Below are 17,607 nucleotides of genomic sequence, written 5' to 3' on the forward strand. Positions count from 1 at the left end.
TGCCCTGATACGATAGGGAAGCGAATGAGACGAAAAGGGAGGCGCACTTCTTGATATAAGATAGCGTTCGCGACAAATTCAGGGAAACCAAGACATGAACGCAGGTGATTCTCGTTCTAAAAGTGCGACTTCTGCCACTATGCGTCACAGAGACTGAGACTTTGAAGGCGGCGCTGCACGTTCAACGGGACTCGAGCTTGGCACTACAGCGCATTCTCGGCCCATTGCAAAGCACCACCTGTGTGTTACGCGCCACGAAAGCGCTACTGACGTTCTTGCAGGCCACGAGCCTTAACGAAACTTTGTAAATATCTCTATAGTGTATCTATATATATATGTGTGTGTGTGTGCGCGCATGTGACTGTGCGTGCTGTCAGGTGTTTATCACTGTACATATCATAATCATTACCCAGCAACTGGAGTAGCATGTCAGGCGAACAGCCAGGCTAGCATCTCCAGCATACCATGAAAGCTTGTTTCTCTCTCTCTCGTTATAAAGGAACGAGGAGTCGAATTTTGTAAGTAGGCCCTCCAGGGAACAAAACGAAGCCGAACTCTAACAACGAGCGAGCATACGTGCAACAAATAATTACAAGGACAACCTTGCGCGTTCCGTGCGCGTTCCGTGGCGATATTGTTATTACGCTACATACCTACCTCGCTTGCTTCCTTGGATGCAGTGTGTTCAATGTGTGGGCTCCAGTTAAGTTTATCGTTGTACATAACTCTCATATACTTAGAAGGACAGATAGAGAGAGAAACGAGAAAGGAAAGGCAGGGAGGTTAACTAGAATTTACCCAGTTTGCTACCCTACACGGGGGGAGGGGGTAGTAGAGAGAGAGAGAGAGAGAGAGAGAGAGAGAGAGAGAGAGAGAGAGAGAGAGAGAGAGAGAGAGAGAGAGAGAGAGAGAGAGAGAGAGAGAGAGAGAGAGAGAGAGAGAGAGAGAGAGAGAGAGAGAGAGAGAGGACACGAGTCCATCGCCCTTTCACATGCACTAAGCCAGGTGCACCATATCTAAAGCTGGCCACTCAAATCTGTCGCGTTCGTGTACTGTAGAGAAGCTCGAATGGCTTTGTGGGCTGATGAGCGGTGAGGCCAGGCTCCCAGGACCTTTGCTTCTGTAAATGGTTTATCGTCCAGTCTATTCAAGGCATACTAGAGTGACTTATCCACTTATGGGATATCCTCTTGTCGTATTATCAGCGAAATGTGTACGCGAACGGTTTTAGGAAACACTAGGATCGCACTTTTGCTGATGTTAAAGTCAGCAAAAGGTTAAGGTTAAGCGGTCAGTGCCATCCAGTCACATTCTAAGGCTACGCATATAGCACTGCGGATTTTGGTTTAGTGTGTACGTGTGCTGATGCAGCAAGAGATGCTACGCCATCAGCGTAAACACTCGCCTGCACATCCTGTTGAGCTAGGACAGAGCTTCGTAAACCGTTAAGCAGCAATGACGACGTGGCTAGAAGGAGATCTCTAGGTTGTTTATACTTTCGCGTACACTATCCCCACGAAGATCATTAAAATTTCCTGCCGTCTAAAAATGCATATATTCACGCTACAACATACCTTGGAAGGAGTGCCATTCTGAGGTGCCCCTATTAAAACTACATGCTCTAGACTGCCATGTGTAATTAAACTTTATTAATATTCGAGGTGCCTAAGGTGTGCCATATTGCTTCTGGAATCAAGCAAGGTGTATTCGACTTTTTATATAGGTCAGGATGCGCGCGCCATATGGAGCACCCACGTTCGAACCCAATTTCGAACGAACTCAATATAGTATTTTCTATCCAGCAATTAACCTATTCGGTCGCACGTGTAAGGTTCTTTCAATGAGTTTCAAAGGACTGGGCGTATGTTGGCCTAATGTTGTGTAAGACGTAACCAGCTTCACGCGTCTCGACCGCGGCCTTTGTGATCCCTGTTGTAATCGCACCGCTGGCACGAGTTGTTGGAACCTCAGCGCTGACGCCCGTTGTTGCAAATGGGTCGCAAGCCCCAAGGGTAGCGTTGGCCTGGCGGCCTGGGGCACTGGAAGCATCCGAAGGTCCCGGCAAAGCATGAGTCAACTGGTAACAGAACAACTTGCTTATTCTAACATCGCAAAAGAGCGGCCGGTCAGGTCGACCGAAGTGGAGAGACGGGAGTGCACGTTACTCAACAGAAGAAATCGGAGCCTCTCTCCTGGCGTCCGGGGCAGCTGCTCTTATACTCTCGGCGTCGCGGGCAAGAAGGAAGGTCACGGGATGAGACCACGTGACGGCGGAGCACGGACGAGCTGAGAGACATGTTGAGACGAGTGTAGTGACTCAACCGCCGAGCAGGCGCCGATCAGACCTCCTCGCTTCACACTTGGGGAGCTCCTCTCCCCGGCTGCCGCGCTTTGACAAGCGTGGGCACACACACACACACGCACACACGAAGACACGTGGCACTGAAACACGCCTGGACGCGCTTGGCGGGGAGGCTTTGCGGCAGCTCCGAACGGGCCAAAATGTCCGCCGCTTTGAACGAAGCCCCGGCGTGCGTTGCATCCGCGCCGGCTATACCGCGCGTCGTAGGCGAAACGTAACATCCCTCAGCTGGGCACGTCCCGCCAATACGAGTTGGACGGCAAATCATCTGCAACAGCCGCAGAGCTTGTAGCAATGCCGGCAGTTGTCCGTTTCGTCTCCTACTTCCGACACCACGTACACGGACTTATACTTTCTGACGCAAAATCAGCTCTGCATGCCATCGATTGTCTTTCGAGGAGAGGTCAGTATTACGTGCTATAGCATTAGACGTCCTACATATATCTGATGTTACTCGGAGGAACGGACACTCAGTTACCTTTCAGTGGGTACCTGGTCACTGTGGCTTGGCCGGCAGCTAGCTAGCTGATGAGGAAGCAAGAACCGCTGTTCTCACAGCCGTTGACGTAAAGATGCCATACTCGCGAAACGACTTAAACTCTTTATTGACTGGGCTCATGCGAGATCGCACAGCACAGTGCGTTGGCGGGCTAGTTGGTGCGAATCCATAAATACTTTGTTTAGCGCAAAACAACAGACACAAGAAAGACGACAGGAGAAGGCGCTACTCTCAACTGACATCATTTTATTGCGTCACTCCTTTATAGACTGCAGAAACTAAAGGAACATGCGCAGTGAGCACCATGTGGTGGAACCACTAACATCCGATCACAAGAGCGCACTCATGCGGCAGAATCCAAAAAACCATATTCAGCACTGTACAAGGTTGAAGAAGGCACACTAATGCACTGTGACCCCAATGACTGTATGAAGAATGCTTCCGATAACTCTCGGGCGGTGGTATCGCGGCTCCTATTCAAAATAGCGGTATCACGAAACATGGGGTTGCTCTTGCATATTTTACAACGTTGAGCCAAATGGGAACCTGTGCCTGTTGGTATGAATCGCTCATGTTCTCTAAGGTGCTCGTTAACACAGCGGCCTGACTGCCCTACATACACTTTGCCATACATTTTGCTAGATTGCAGCGTCGGTGTGGTATATAAGATTCCGTTGTGATGTGGCAAAGACTTTCCCTTAAGCTACTGGAGGTAGCTTAAGGGAAAGTCTTATTCGAAGAGGAAAAACGAAAGAAGCAAAGAACAGAAGGAAAAACCGGAAGAAAACACATGAACGATATCATCATGTAAATAACATCGTAGGGTGTTTCTAAGCAGGTTCTGCAACTTTCCAAGTGCAACATATATGCCACAAATAGATTATATAGGATTTCGCCTAATTAAACTTAGTTGATTGGTAAACTAATCGCACTTAAAGAACAAGACGGTTTGAGTAACTTGAAACGACTACGAGCACTGTAATTTTGGTCTTATTCATCTAAAGCGCACCACTCTATTTTAAAGGTTTGCTTCTCCTTACGTGTTACACCCGAGCACTTTGAGATCCTAACGCGTTGAACACCGCGAAGCAATGAACTGAAGCCAACGTCGTCGACATCTCGCCCGGCCGACTGAGATAAGTTTTTGGGGACATTATTGGCAAGGAAACGGGCCACGGGAAACCTGTTGAGTACAGCATCCCTCGAAAATGTTCATGCTTTTTCTAGAGTGAGCGCATTACCAAGTAGGCTTGAGTCGGGCCGTCTTTCTTTTACGAAACTGCCAATTGCAGGGTATCGGCAACGGGCTCGCTGGCTACGATGAGCGCGGTCACGCGCTGGTGACAAAGCCCACACTGGCAAAAAAAACTACATATTCTTGTTTAATTCTTTCGCTCTTGTTAAATGTTATAAACATGAGCTGTTTTATGTGTTTTAGTTTAATGAAGTTCTCGACTTAGGCAATCGGGTCCCATCGACTTCGTTAAGTTGAGGTTAAACTTTACTGCTGTTACTATACTGTTAGTCTACTGCTGGAGTTGCTACTACTACTACTACTACTACTACTACTACTACTACTACTACTACTACTACTACAGGGTACGCACCACAGACTGCGAATACTCTTTGTAGCTGTAGAGTAAAGATGTAGAAGTCGAAAGCCTGCTCAAGGCACGTTCCGGTTGAGGCGTCTTATCAGTCCTAGATATCATTCGCTCGATCGGGGCCTTCCTTCTTTCCCTGCACTATCAAGATGCATACGTATTCTCCAAGACAGGGTAACGCATTTCTTTCGTTCACAGCTTTTATTATCCATTCTGCTTACCCGCGACGAACATATAGGCTATCAGAATCTTGCAAGATATAATTTCGAGTATGGGATATATACCTCCACATCACGGTGGCGGAAAGCACGAGATTTCTTAAAAGAAAAAAAAAACAACAACAACGAAACCAACAAACAAACATGGAAAGTGATGCGATAAGACAACGGCAGGGGCACTCGAGCCAATGTGTGCTTGAGTATGGTGTGGCACGCAGTATTATCGCGCGCCCATTGTCGCTAGGTGGCTGTCAAGGACCGCACCTTTGTCTGCGACTGTTATCCAAACACGGTGGCCGCTGCGTTGGACACTGTTGGCGTTGCCATACGGGAGTAAAAGAAGAGCGCAATCGGAGACCTTCTGGGAAATCCAGTTGCCGTGACAGAACAGCTACATGGCTCCAGCCGGGCCTTCCCAGAACCGCGTAAGCAGCCGGACACCCGGGAAAAGGCGCAGAGTTGCATGCAATACTGATTTAGGCTTTGATTGTCGGCGGCAGTATAGTGTCACATGGTGCACTGCCTAATACAGAGATAAACTGTATAGATGCATTGTCAGCGGCACCAGTTACAAAGGAGACCAGCGAAAAGAACACAGAACACGTGCCCCGTGTCCTCTTTGCTTCCCTGCGGTAACCTAAGCGGTGCTGTTGAGGTTAGATTATTACCAACTTGCCATCTGGGCTGTGTAGATACGTTTGCCAATTACGATTCGCTCCTGTCAGTGGCATCCCTTCGGAGGCTTTCAATACCCATGCCTCTCGGCAACTGCAGTGAACCCTCGTTGTAAGAAGGTCATCGGGACAGGAAGTAAATTTCGTTATAGGCGGGATTTCGTTATAAGCGAAATCGCTTTAAGAATGGTCATCGAGTACGCTCGATTGGCTTCCGTCGCGTTCAAACTCGGTTTGCAGCGATGCGGAGCACTGCCGAGATTGGAGCCAGAGAAAGGTTTCACCGTGCTGCCGAACGTTCACAGCTGCTCCCAGAGCAATCGTAGTAGCCACGTGGTCCAAGATTCCGTAGGATCGCGGTCGCGCTCCCGAGCACCAGCTGCGAGTAGAGCGCTCTGACCCGGAGCGTGGCGCTTTGAATCAACCAGTCGAATGAGCTCCGAGCGATTGATTTGGACCAGCCGAATGTAAACCGCACCGCGAGGGCGCTCGAAAGCGACTAGTCGAATGCACCAGCACTCAGTATATAGTAACTGACCTGTGGTGCGTGAGCACGTGGATCGTTATGCTCCTTTTAAGACAAAACCGTACTCTACAGTGGCAGCGTGACAATGGGGAAATTCTGCTGGCTTTCGTGAGCGTGAATATGTATGTATGTATGTATGTATGTATGTATGTATGTATGTATGTATGTATGTATGCATGTATGTATGTATGTATGTATGTATGTATGTATGTATGTATGTATGTATGTATGTATGTATGTATGTATGTATGTATGTATGTATGTATGTATGTATGTATGTATGTATGTATGTATGTGAGACGCGAAAGCCCAGAAAGTTTTGTTCTCAGTATGCGCCTTTATAATGGCAGCAGTGAATCAATTCGGACTGGGAAAGCGGTCTCTGAAAGCCCCACTTACGCTCGATCTGCCGAGAATTAAGGCTCCATTATTAGCGTAAAGAACGGAGGCCAAACTTGCTTTCTCTCAAATTTCGTTCCGATGCTTCAGCGCCTGTATACCTCGGTGGGTCATCACGGGTGTCGAGGTGCAGTTTCTCCTCTATGGAGCCGCTTAGGCGCCGGAAAAGCTTTCAAACTCTTGTTGTGGATTTATAGTCTCCGGATCTTTTAGAACGCTGCGCAGTCCTTCTTTACCGATGAACAATTATGTAAACCCGAGAGGAGTGCGTGAAAACCCATGACGTCACGTCAACGTGGCGCGGGAGCTTTTGGGGCGGCCTCGTCATTCGTCTTTTGTTGTTGCGTCATTCCTGGCCCATCAAGCCTACCAAGAGCGGCAGCTTCGCCATTGCAGAAGCGTATACATACTCTGCTCATGCAGCTTAGTCTCCTTAGTGTCGCTTTAAAATCTGAAGTCAGAACCATCTGCGCTCCTGTTGTTGATGTTGTAAATTACTTGGGTCAGCTGTGGATGTCGCGCAGCGAAGCTTCCATACAGGCCGATAGTCAGAGTTCACAGTAACATTTTTTTTTTTTTGCACCCGTGAGGGCGCTTGCTTGTTGTGTCTTGCTAACAGAGTCGTCCTTAAGTGGTAAGATCGAATCGTTGATGGCGCAAGAGATGTTTTATTTTGTCGCTACTTTTCTCTTTCTCTTTGTGGCAAGTAAACACGACGGTGGCTGCGACAGACGACACGAGGACTGCACGAACTAAAGTTTATTGTCCAGTCGCTACCAAACTTTCGTGTCAGATGTTTGGGCGCGAACAGGGCGGTCAAAATTCGTACACGGTTTTCAACTACTTTCATCGTAGGTGCATAGTTCGAGCTCGCCTTATGTCGTGTGCTAGGATAAAATTGCTTTACAGCTTTAAAGGCGCACTAATGAGGAACCAGTTCATCTTGGACGGATAAAGTAGTTTATCAAAACTCTACATTCGCTAATTTAACGTTTAATAAGTTCATTATTAGAAGAGACAATAAAAGCAAAAGTTCATTTCTTTTAAATTTCGCACCAAAAGAAAGCTTAGTATCTCAGAATTGGTACTTTGGTGTGATTTCACTGATTTCGAAAGCATTCTCTTATTTGTACCGCCGTGGCTCAGTAAAAGACCCCGAAACCTGCTATGATTTGTCTTTGGATATATATTTGGCTATACGACGCTTAGTCCATCTCTACTGGTTAAACGTTTCACTAAGCCCGAACAGAAGAAGCCTTTGAAATCTGTGACGTCACTTCGGGCCAGTGCGGGAGCTGCAAGGCGGCGTTGCCACCCGTCCTCGATTGTCAGTGCCTTCCTCTTCCTTCTTCCTCTTCGCAAGGCAAGAGTGTCTCTTTAATGCGGAACATCGTTCTCCGAGCCACAGCCACTTTTTTTCTTTTTTTTTTTTTGGCGGGCGAGTCTATCTTACCTTCGTCGTGGGCCGATCCCGGTGATGTATAGTGCAGTCTCAAAATTGTGCGCCCCTCAGGGGCGACTCAGCGTCTGCAACTGTGGCCACCATGCAGGTGTACGTGCCACGTACGGAGACATAACTAGTGGTACGTGCACTGGCGTGACTGCAAGTATTTGCCACGGGTTATGCGCTGCCCTAGGCTGGGTCGAGTGCTCAGGTGGCACTGGGTTTTGGTGCGCTTTCAAGCTTGCATCTTGCCATTGCAGACATTCTGTCATTACTTTTATTGTACACATAAACACAAAAGAACGTAATCGTCGCGCAACCGCTCACTAGACAACATTTAACTTGTTCGTACAGCCGTTCTCTGCGAGTCCTCTGTGCTTCGCGTTACGTTGACGTCATGCTACAGTTGAGTCTGCCGCGTTTCATTTTTTTTTACCGCAGAAGGTTAAGTAAATAATACAGCTGAAATAATTTTGCTGTTTGTAATGTACAAATTGGTACCCTTGTCGGTGCAAAAATGTATAGTGTGTTCTGTGGTCGCCGAGCGTTTAATTAAGTAAAGTAAAGTGAACTTTACAAACGTTTAAGTAAATAATACAGCTGAAATAATTTTTATGTTTATAATTTACGAATTTGTACCCTTATGGGTGCGAAAATTTATAGTGTGTTCTGTGGTCGCCGAGCGCTTAAGTTAAGTGAACTTGAGTTAAGTTAAGTTAACTTAAGTTAAGTGAACGCTTGAGTTAAGTGAAGTTTAAGTAAATAATACAGCTGAAGTAGTTCTTTTTTTTGCTTATGATGTACAGATTGGTTCCCTTATGGGTGCAAGAATTTATAGTGCGTTCTTCGGCCGCCGAGCGCTTAACCACCTGCAGGAGTCGGGCTGCTCAGCGTGACGAGTTACTCCTATGTGGGCGCCTGCAGCGATCGGGTTACAGAAGCCACGCGATGCATCGGGCAACGCCCATAACTCATTTCTCCATCGCCGCGATATCGCCAGTCGTTGCGTGACACCTCTCAAGTGTCCCGCGCAACAATGCAGGCGACGCGAACGCTTCCTCGTTCGTTCGTTATTTTATTGCCCATCTTCCCGGGAAGGCGATTATGACACTGTCGGTGGGGTGACGCAACACTTACTTCGCCGCGGTGGTGCGACCACGGTCGTCAAGCTGAGAAAGAAATTGACTCCTAGAAGAATATGTAAATATCTACGGGTATATATACAGCTGAAAACTATATACATAATGAAAGAGCGGCCGAAAGAGAAACATAAAAAAAACGATGCGAGACAACGACTACGAAATAAAGAGAAGAGAGAATGCACGGTACAAGCCCATCGAGCTGTCTGTCTGCATTCGCGCCTGCCTGTTTTATGCGCGCTGGGCATAAAGCCCGCTGTGCGAAGCCTTTGCTTCCTTGCGCGCGACGAGGAAACCGAACGTTATTGCCGTTGTTGAGCGCGTTACGAGAAGCGAGCTTACGCATTTTTTTTTTTTTTTACCCGATTGGGCATTTGGAGGACGCCTTGCACGGGAGATCGCGACTGCTGGCGCGTGTTGCGCGATAGTCCCGTCTTCAATATGCAAATTACGGCGTTACATGCAGCCAAAGGCTGTTTTAACGCCACGCCTGCGTCTCTCTGTACGTCGTTAAAATCATGGTGCAGGCAATACGGGACAGGGTTGCCCAAGTAATACTAATATAAAAAGAACAAGAACACCCGGCCAAGTCGAACCTTGAAAAAAATAAAAAGAAAGAAAGAACAAGTCCTTTGAATTCGGCTAGCGACCGGACATATACCGGTTGTTGTGGCTAACACGTGGTAAGTGTTTCATTTTCTTATAGCGACGGTATTCTTTGTTATTATCAAATAACCAGCAGTGATTCGTTATCATATACTTTAATTAAAAGCCTTATAGTCACATGCTAATGCAAGGTTCGCAGAAGACAATTGAAAACGTAACTTGCAATTGTTCGCGATGCGCTACTTTCGCGTAGCTCGTTTCTTTCTCGTTAGAGAGAAAGTCTCCGCCCACAAGCGATGCAAAAAATCGAGAGTGATGCTTCCAAATGTACTCCACCAACCTTGTATTGACGTCGTAGCCGTAGGGCTACTACTTAAGAAACAAAGAAAGCCGCGGTTTCGCACTGAACGCGAGGCATCGATTGCATATAGCAAAATGTTGGACAGGTATGAAAATTAAGGATAGCACAGTTCTATCGACCGTATGAACTGCTGCTAACGCTCACTTACTAACCAAATTAACAAGCGCGGCGTTACACTCTTGCGCGCCGCGCGAGATCAAGCCACCATATCCCTCCTTGGCTCACTCTCGCATTGCTTCCTCTTGCACCTGCAAAGCATGCGACGAGCGGGCCCGATCTTATCGCAGCTGAACTTTATACCGTACCTCACGACGGCGACGACGGCGGTGGAAATTCGTCGGCAGTGTCCATATAACTGCCGTCGCAATGAAAACAGAAAGGCACTGCGGAGGAAATCGAGCTCCTTCTTCGTACGGCAAGCAATTATGCACATGCAGTATGCCGTTGTCAACAAGCGTGCCGCATACCGAGGGTAAAAGTACGCGCGCTGCGCGGTCTGCAGTGCGCGTATGGCACGCCTTGCAATACCGCCACTTCGCTCGCGCGCGTGTCACGTGGGGATTATTCCGGTAACCAATCGTGAAAAGCGAGCTTCTGAATGCCATTCAGCACTTCCCTCGCGTCATTTCTCAAGTTACGATTACTTTAGACCGTGTCCTTGAAATTTGCGGCGAGGGAAGAGATAGATAGATAGATAGATAGATAGATAGATAGATAGATAGATAGATAGATAGATAGATAGATAGATAGATAGATAGATAGATAGATAGATAGATAGATAGATAGATAGATAGATAGATAGATGCACAGAAAGACAGGGAGGTTAACCAGAGGCAGTTCCGATTGGCTACTCTGCACGAGGGGGGAGAGGAGAGCGGCGAGGGAAATCACTCCCTATCCAAACCATCTGATGTGAAAAATAACAATGTCAATAATGAATAAATAACCTGCCGGAGCACTCCTTCAAGGGACGCGTGGACATGCCACGTGTTTCAGCGAGCACCAGCTGCCACCCAATAAACGAAGTGGATTAGAGATAACATTATAATTTCTTTGAGATCTGGCTGACTATGGGAAGAAGAGTAAGCTTCGATTGAGAGGCAAGGGAAGGGAAGACGAGATTAAAGAAAATTGAATATAAAAACAAATAGTTTCACGTAAACCTGTGGAATCGCGCGTACATAGACTTATCGTTTTAGTGTTGGATATGCTCTTTTCAATACTTGCACTTGAATGAATCCCAACCTCAGGCTAGGGATTCAGATGCGGTAACACATTTTTGTGAAACACTCATTGAGAATGAAATCAATCAATCAATCAATCAATCAATCAATCAATCAATCAATCAATCAATCAATCAATCAATCAATCAATCAATCAATCAATCAATCAATCAATCAATCAATCAATCAATCAATCAGTTGAAAGCTTGCATGTCCCGCTGTCCGCTCTTTAACGCGTTTAGAGCGGTCTGTGCTGATAATGGATGGACCATGTAGTGTCCCAAGACGAGGGGAGATTACTTCGTCTATCTACAGCGCCGTCAAGAGCGCTGTTCACTGCACTCTGTAGCAAGGGCCATAATACAGAAAGCGGATTGGCTCTTGGCAGCTACACGGATGTTACACGAGCAGGGTTGTCAGCCAAAGGCCTCATAAAGTCCTATGTTCTTTATCGGGTGGGCCTCATTGTGTTGCATGTCGTCGCTTCCGTTTAGCCACCATTCATTCAGTACATACGTACTGAGCGCTGCCAGTGAATAAAGGGCAGTGCCTTATTACGCCACATGTCCAAAGGCAATGCACAGCACAGAAGGCGCGACTGACATCAAGAACATGAGAGGCAACGACCATATAAGAGCGCATTCCCGAATTTTATCTAACAAAATGCTTCTGAATGGCTCGGTTGTGTGAACGGAGTTAACAGGAATGCTGCCGAACTTTTGTGCGCGCGCGCGCGCACACACACACACACACACACACACGCGCGCGCGCGCGCGCGCACGCACGCACACACTGAAACACGCCGAACCTTTATCATAAGAAGCCAAGAAACAGACACCAATTGCAGCATAGGGGAAATACCATACGTACTTATTAACTGAATGAAAGAAACGATACATTAATGAAAATGAACGTGGATTAAAAAAACAACCTCCCGCAGGTGGGGTACGAACCCACGTCTTCGTATCACGCGTGCGATGCATTTAGCAAGTGAGCTACCGCGGCACCGTTTTCCTATCCACTTTCTGAGGTGTTTACGCTTATAGAACTAAACCAGGGATTGTTAGCCATGGGGCGCCACACCTCACGGCCTCGACGGCGGACGTGGAACAACCATTTTTTTTTTTTGTCGCAGCTAGGCGTCTCGTGTACGTGACCTGTTTGGGTGAAGGCAAGTGGTTAATAAACCCACACATGACTATACCTGAAGGCGTCAACGCCTTCCGGCGGCGAGCCTGCACTTGTTGCGGGCGACTTTAACGCGCCCCACGGAGCCCGGGGCTACGCCCGAGAAACACCCAAGGGCAAACACCTTTGGGAAGACCCGCAAGACCGAAGGCTCCAACTCATCGCGAACCCCGCACCGATCCTACACGCAGCTGGGGGAACAGCGCGAGTGCAGACACGCTACCAGACCTCGCGTTCGTCTCGAATATAACCACGGCGCACTGGCAATATACGCAGGAAGATTTGGGGAGTGACCACTCGCCGATCGAGATCGCGGTGGGCACGGGCCCGAGCGGTCGCGGGACTAACCCTGAAGGCAAAGGCCGTACAAACTCAAACGTGCGAAGTGGGACACGTTCCCCAAGAATCGAGAAGAAGGGGGGCGAGGCGACGAGCCGATTACGGACAAAGACGAGTGGACCGAGACGCTCAGAAGGGACGTAGACGCGGCAACGAGCGACATTCCGCCCGAGGCGAAACTCGAATTGACAGCAGGCTCCTACACATGTGGGAAGCAAAGCCAGCACCCCTAAAAGATGGAAATGCCAAAAACATAATAAGGCGTTGCGCAAACGCATGGCACAACTAGACAGAGACATCGAAGAACGCGCACTCCAGGTATGCAGGGCACAGTGGGAAGACACGTGCAACGGCATCGAAAGGCAGGTGACCGGGGCGAGCGCTTGGCCGCCTCTTTCAACACATATTAGATCCGGAGGAGGCTCGGGCCGCTCAAGGCCACAAGACTCGTAGGCTAGTAAGAGATTATAAAGGCGATAACTTCCTCGACGCAATACGTGACCGTTACTTTAAGAAGGCCGAAAGCATCCAGCACGCCGAATACGACGGCGTCGCGAACGAGAAACTATAGAGACGGAATTTAGCGAAGCAGAAATTCGGATAGTCCTATTCGAACTAAACACCCGATCGGCGTCCGGCCCGGACCGGGTTACCAACAAGACTCTCGGCAACCTAGACGACGAGTCAATCTCCCGACTAGCGACCTACGTCAACGAGTGCTTGCGAGGGGGCTCTCTTCCCGAAGCGTGGAAACGGGCCCGCATTATAATGATTCCTAAACCAGCAGACAACAAGTTACGCTCGATAATCTGAGACCGATTTCGCTCACGTCTTGCGTCGGCAAAGTCACGGAACACGCAGTTCTTACCCGCGTGACCGACTTTCTCTAAGACCGTGACGCGTTCCCGCACACCATGCTAGGATCCCGCCGCAATCTCTCTGCACAGGACGTATTGCTTCAGTTTAAACACCAGATATTAGACGACACTACCAGCTCCACTAAGGCAATTCTCGGCCTAGATATTAAAAAGACCTTTGACAACGTTAAACACGAAGCGATCTTAAAAACAGTTAGAACATTAGAACTATGCCAAAGAATGTTTAATTACGTTAGAGATTTCCTAGCGGGCAGGCGCACATGCATCGTCTTCGGCGACGAGGAATCGCCGGTATTTGAGACGGGTCGGTCCGGCACGCAGCAAGGATCCGTCGTATGACCGTTACTCTTTAATTTAGTTCTACTCGGTCTACCCGAGAAATTAACAGAAGTAGAAGGATTGCATCACAGTCTCTACGCGGATGGCATCACCCTCTGGGTTCCCGGGGGAAGATGTGACGGTTACGTCGAGCGAACGCTACAGACGGGAGTAGATGCGGTCCAGGATTACTTGCGAGGAACGGGCCTCGAGTGCTCGGCTACCAAGTCCGAACTCTTAAATCTACAAACCCACAAGCAGAGGTCGTAAAACCCTGCGCGACGAGGAGCGGGAACACTCCAAAATACGCATTATATTGGCAGATGGTACTCCCGTACCGCAGGTAGACAAAATTAGAATCCTGGGGTTACACCTGCAGGCAAATGGCCATAACGGAGAGCCGGTGCGAAGACTTCGTCGCTCGGTAGATGACACGATCCGACTCTTGCGCCACACCACGAATGGACGCAATGGTATGCGCGAACACAATGGTATGTGCGTACGCGATAAGCCGCATAACGTATGTTGCCCCCTACCTGAAGTGGATAGGGTCCGAAAAAAACAAGGTCGAATGCATGATACGAAAGGCTTTCAAGAGGGCGGTCGGCGTACACTCAATGCGAACATCGACGAGTTTCTGGAGCTCGGACTTCACAACTCACTTGACGAGTTAATAGAGGCGCAGGACGCTGCGCAATACGAACGATTATCGAAGTCAAAGACAGGTCGATGCATCCTCGGGTCGCTCGACATCACGTGCCACACTCAGCATGGAGAAAAGACGGCAGTTCCGGCCTCGGTCCGCGACCGCCTGATCGTCCCGCCGCTTCTCAAGAACATGCACCCGACGCACCACGCCGGGAGACGCAACAAACGAGCAAGCGACCTTCAAAAGCAGCTTGGCAACAGCAACGAGGCGGTGTACGTAGACGCCGCGAGGTATAAAGAAGGTAGAAGCGCACACGCGATCGCGGTTGTAGGCCGCACGGGTAGGTGCCTCGTGAGCGCCGCGGTGACCACGGGACACACGGATCAAGGTGGCCCAAACGACACCCTCGACCGACCGATAACGGTGGACGAAGTGTATGCTGCCATTCTCAGCAGCACTCGCAACACAGCAGCCGGGACTGACAGGATCACGTACTCTCTTATCAGGAACCTCAACGACACCGCCGTACGAGGACTCACGGAGTTCCTAAACAACCATTGGCAATGCGGCACGCTCGCCCCTCCCCCCTCCCTCCCCCCCCCCCCCCCCCCCGAGTGGTAGCACGCTGAGGTGAAGATGATACCAAAGCCAGGCAAAAAACTCCAGATCGAGAACCTCCGACCGATATCACTTACTTCTTGCCTCGGTAAAGTCTACGAACGTATTATCACTAGCCGCTTGCAAAACTATATCGAGGACAATGGCCGTCTCCCGCATTCTACGTACGGATTCCGGGCACATCTTTCAACCCAGGATGTGCTGCATCAGCTAAATGAAGAAGTCATTGACACTGCTCCAAAGCAAGAAGAAAACATCATTCTGGCCTTGGACATCAAGGCCGCCTTTGACAATGTGAGCCATCAGGCCATTCTCGAGGGCCTTGCTGCCCTTCACTGTGGACAACGCACCTACAGTTATGTTCAGGCATTCCTGTCGGATCGCACCACCACAGTCTCTCTCGGCCCAATCCGATGAAACATCATCAAGGTTCCGAACAAGGGCACCCGGCAGGGCTCCGTGATCTCCCCGCTGCTGTTCAACGTAGCCGTGGTTGGTCTTGCGCATGACCTCCAGCGTATCGATGGCATCCATCACGCAATGTACGCGGATGATATGACCATCTGGGCCCTACGAGGGTCCCTTGGAGAAAAAGAACGTAATCTGCAGCAAGCAGCCACCTGCTGTTGCGTTCTCCAGGGTAGCGTATCCCACCGCTGCCGAGTTGTTGCGACGCCTGTTTATCGAAGCACGACCGGCGTTACTATTGGGCATCGTGGCGTTGTCGGTGGGCTGCAGGCGTTCGGTAGACCATGGCGATCAGGCATGGACGAGACGACTTCTAGTGCGAAACTTGCATGGTTTCGTCAATGGTTGGTGAAAGATAAGAAGAAGAGAAGGACGTGAAAAAGTACATTGCGGGGCTCTTTAAACAGGCCCACTAAAATCGTAGGCGGGATCTTGCTCACGTCAACGTCACGTGACGTGCACTGAGTCCCACGGTACTTGGCGGCGAAACCCACTTTCCCAGGACGATGTTTTCCCGAGCTTGCATCCGCTGATGGCAACCCGCGTTTCCCGGGGATCGTAGGCAGCTGATCCCTTCTCTGTCGCGCGTCGTCGGTTCGCGAAAAGGGCGTCTGGTTGTGGATGGGCGGCTCATCCATTCTCCCAGTTGACGTCTTCACGAGCGCGCCTCCGCTGGCGGCAGCCCAGGGGTCCTGTCTGGTCCGCGGAAAGCGTTCTCCGTTAGAGTTTCACAGTTCGCGGAAAGGGTTTTCACGCACACACACAAAGGGGCCTGTGAACACTGCGGGGCGTCCGCCAGATTGGCATCCACTCGAGACAACCATAGCAAATTAGGAATCCACCCTCCGTTTCGATGAGGCACATTGGTTGAGCATTCTTTTTGCCCGGGGTATTACACGCCAACCGTAACACTGCGTCGAACAATACGTACAGGCACGTGACCTCGCCTGTGCAACCTAGAAGTCGGAGCTCCGGCGAATCTGACAACACAAGCCCACCCCCCCCACCAATCGGCGCAGAAGGACCCAGGCTACCGCCTCCGTGTCGTTATCGCCGGTCAACAAATCCCATAAAAAACCATCATCTGTATATCGGGAATGTGGATCCAGTCACATCGCCAGGTAAACCACCCCCTTGCCCTCCTCCGCACTACCACGCTGCAGGTGGCTCGAATGATATCCAGGGTCGCCACTTGTCGCCACGGTATGCGCGAGGAGGACACCCTGAAACTTATACGCAGCCTCGTGTTTAGTAGGGTGACATACAGTTTGCCCTATCAACGACTTAGCAAAGGTGAACAGGACCAAGTTCATGCCATGCTCCGGAAGGCCTATAAGGCGGCACTCAAGCTGCCCCCGGGCACCCCTACGAGCAAGCTTCTCGCATTCGGTCGGCACAACACCTATGCAGAAATTTGCGAAGCGCAACTCGCCACGCAACTTCAGGGACTTGCGCAAACACCAACGGGCCGCACCCTGCTTCGACACCTTGGCTATATCGGTGAGCTCCATGAAGCAGCTCGCCGCGCGAGCCCATTCCAGACCTCCTTCGCGCCACCTATAAGGTCGCCCCCATACCCCGCAATATGGACCCCCGATTACATCACGGCCGGCGAGAAGCCAGAGTGGAAGCCCTCGAACGAAAGTACGGGCACAAGAACACCACATGCTATGTTGACGCCGCCAACTACGACATCACGAACTCCAAGGCAGTAACCACAGTTCTGGACAACACACTCCAAGAACTTACCAGCGCCTCCATACGCTGCCACAACATTACCGAGGCCGAAGAAACAGCCATTGCGCTCGCTGTTGTCCACGACTACAGACATAGACGATCGCTCACAGTTCTGAAGGACTCCCAGGCGGCTTGCCGCAACTACCTACAAGGGTGCATCAGCCAACCTGCCCACAGTATCATCCTGAGCGCGACAGACACTGGCGAGCGTCCTAATACACAGCCCCCTCCCCCCCTCGATTCAGCATCGGATCACATGGACCCCAGGACACATAGGGCTGGAGGGAAACCAGGCAGCGGACAGGGTAGGTCGAGGGTATACGATCCGAGCACTCTCCAACTCCACCCCTGAGGAAC

Source organism: Dermacentor andersoni, chromosome 3, assembly GCF_023375885.2.
Source record: "Dermacentor andersoni chromosome 3, qqDerAnde1_hic_scaffold, whole genome shotgun sequence".
Classification (NCBI taxonomy): Eukaryota; Metazoa; Arthropoda; class Arachnida; order Ixodida; family Ixodidae; genus Dermacentor; species Dermacentor andersoni.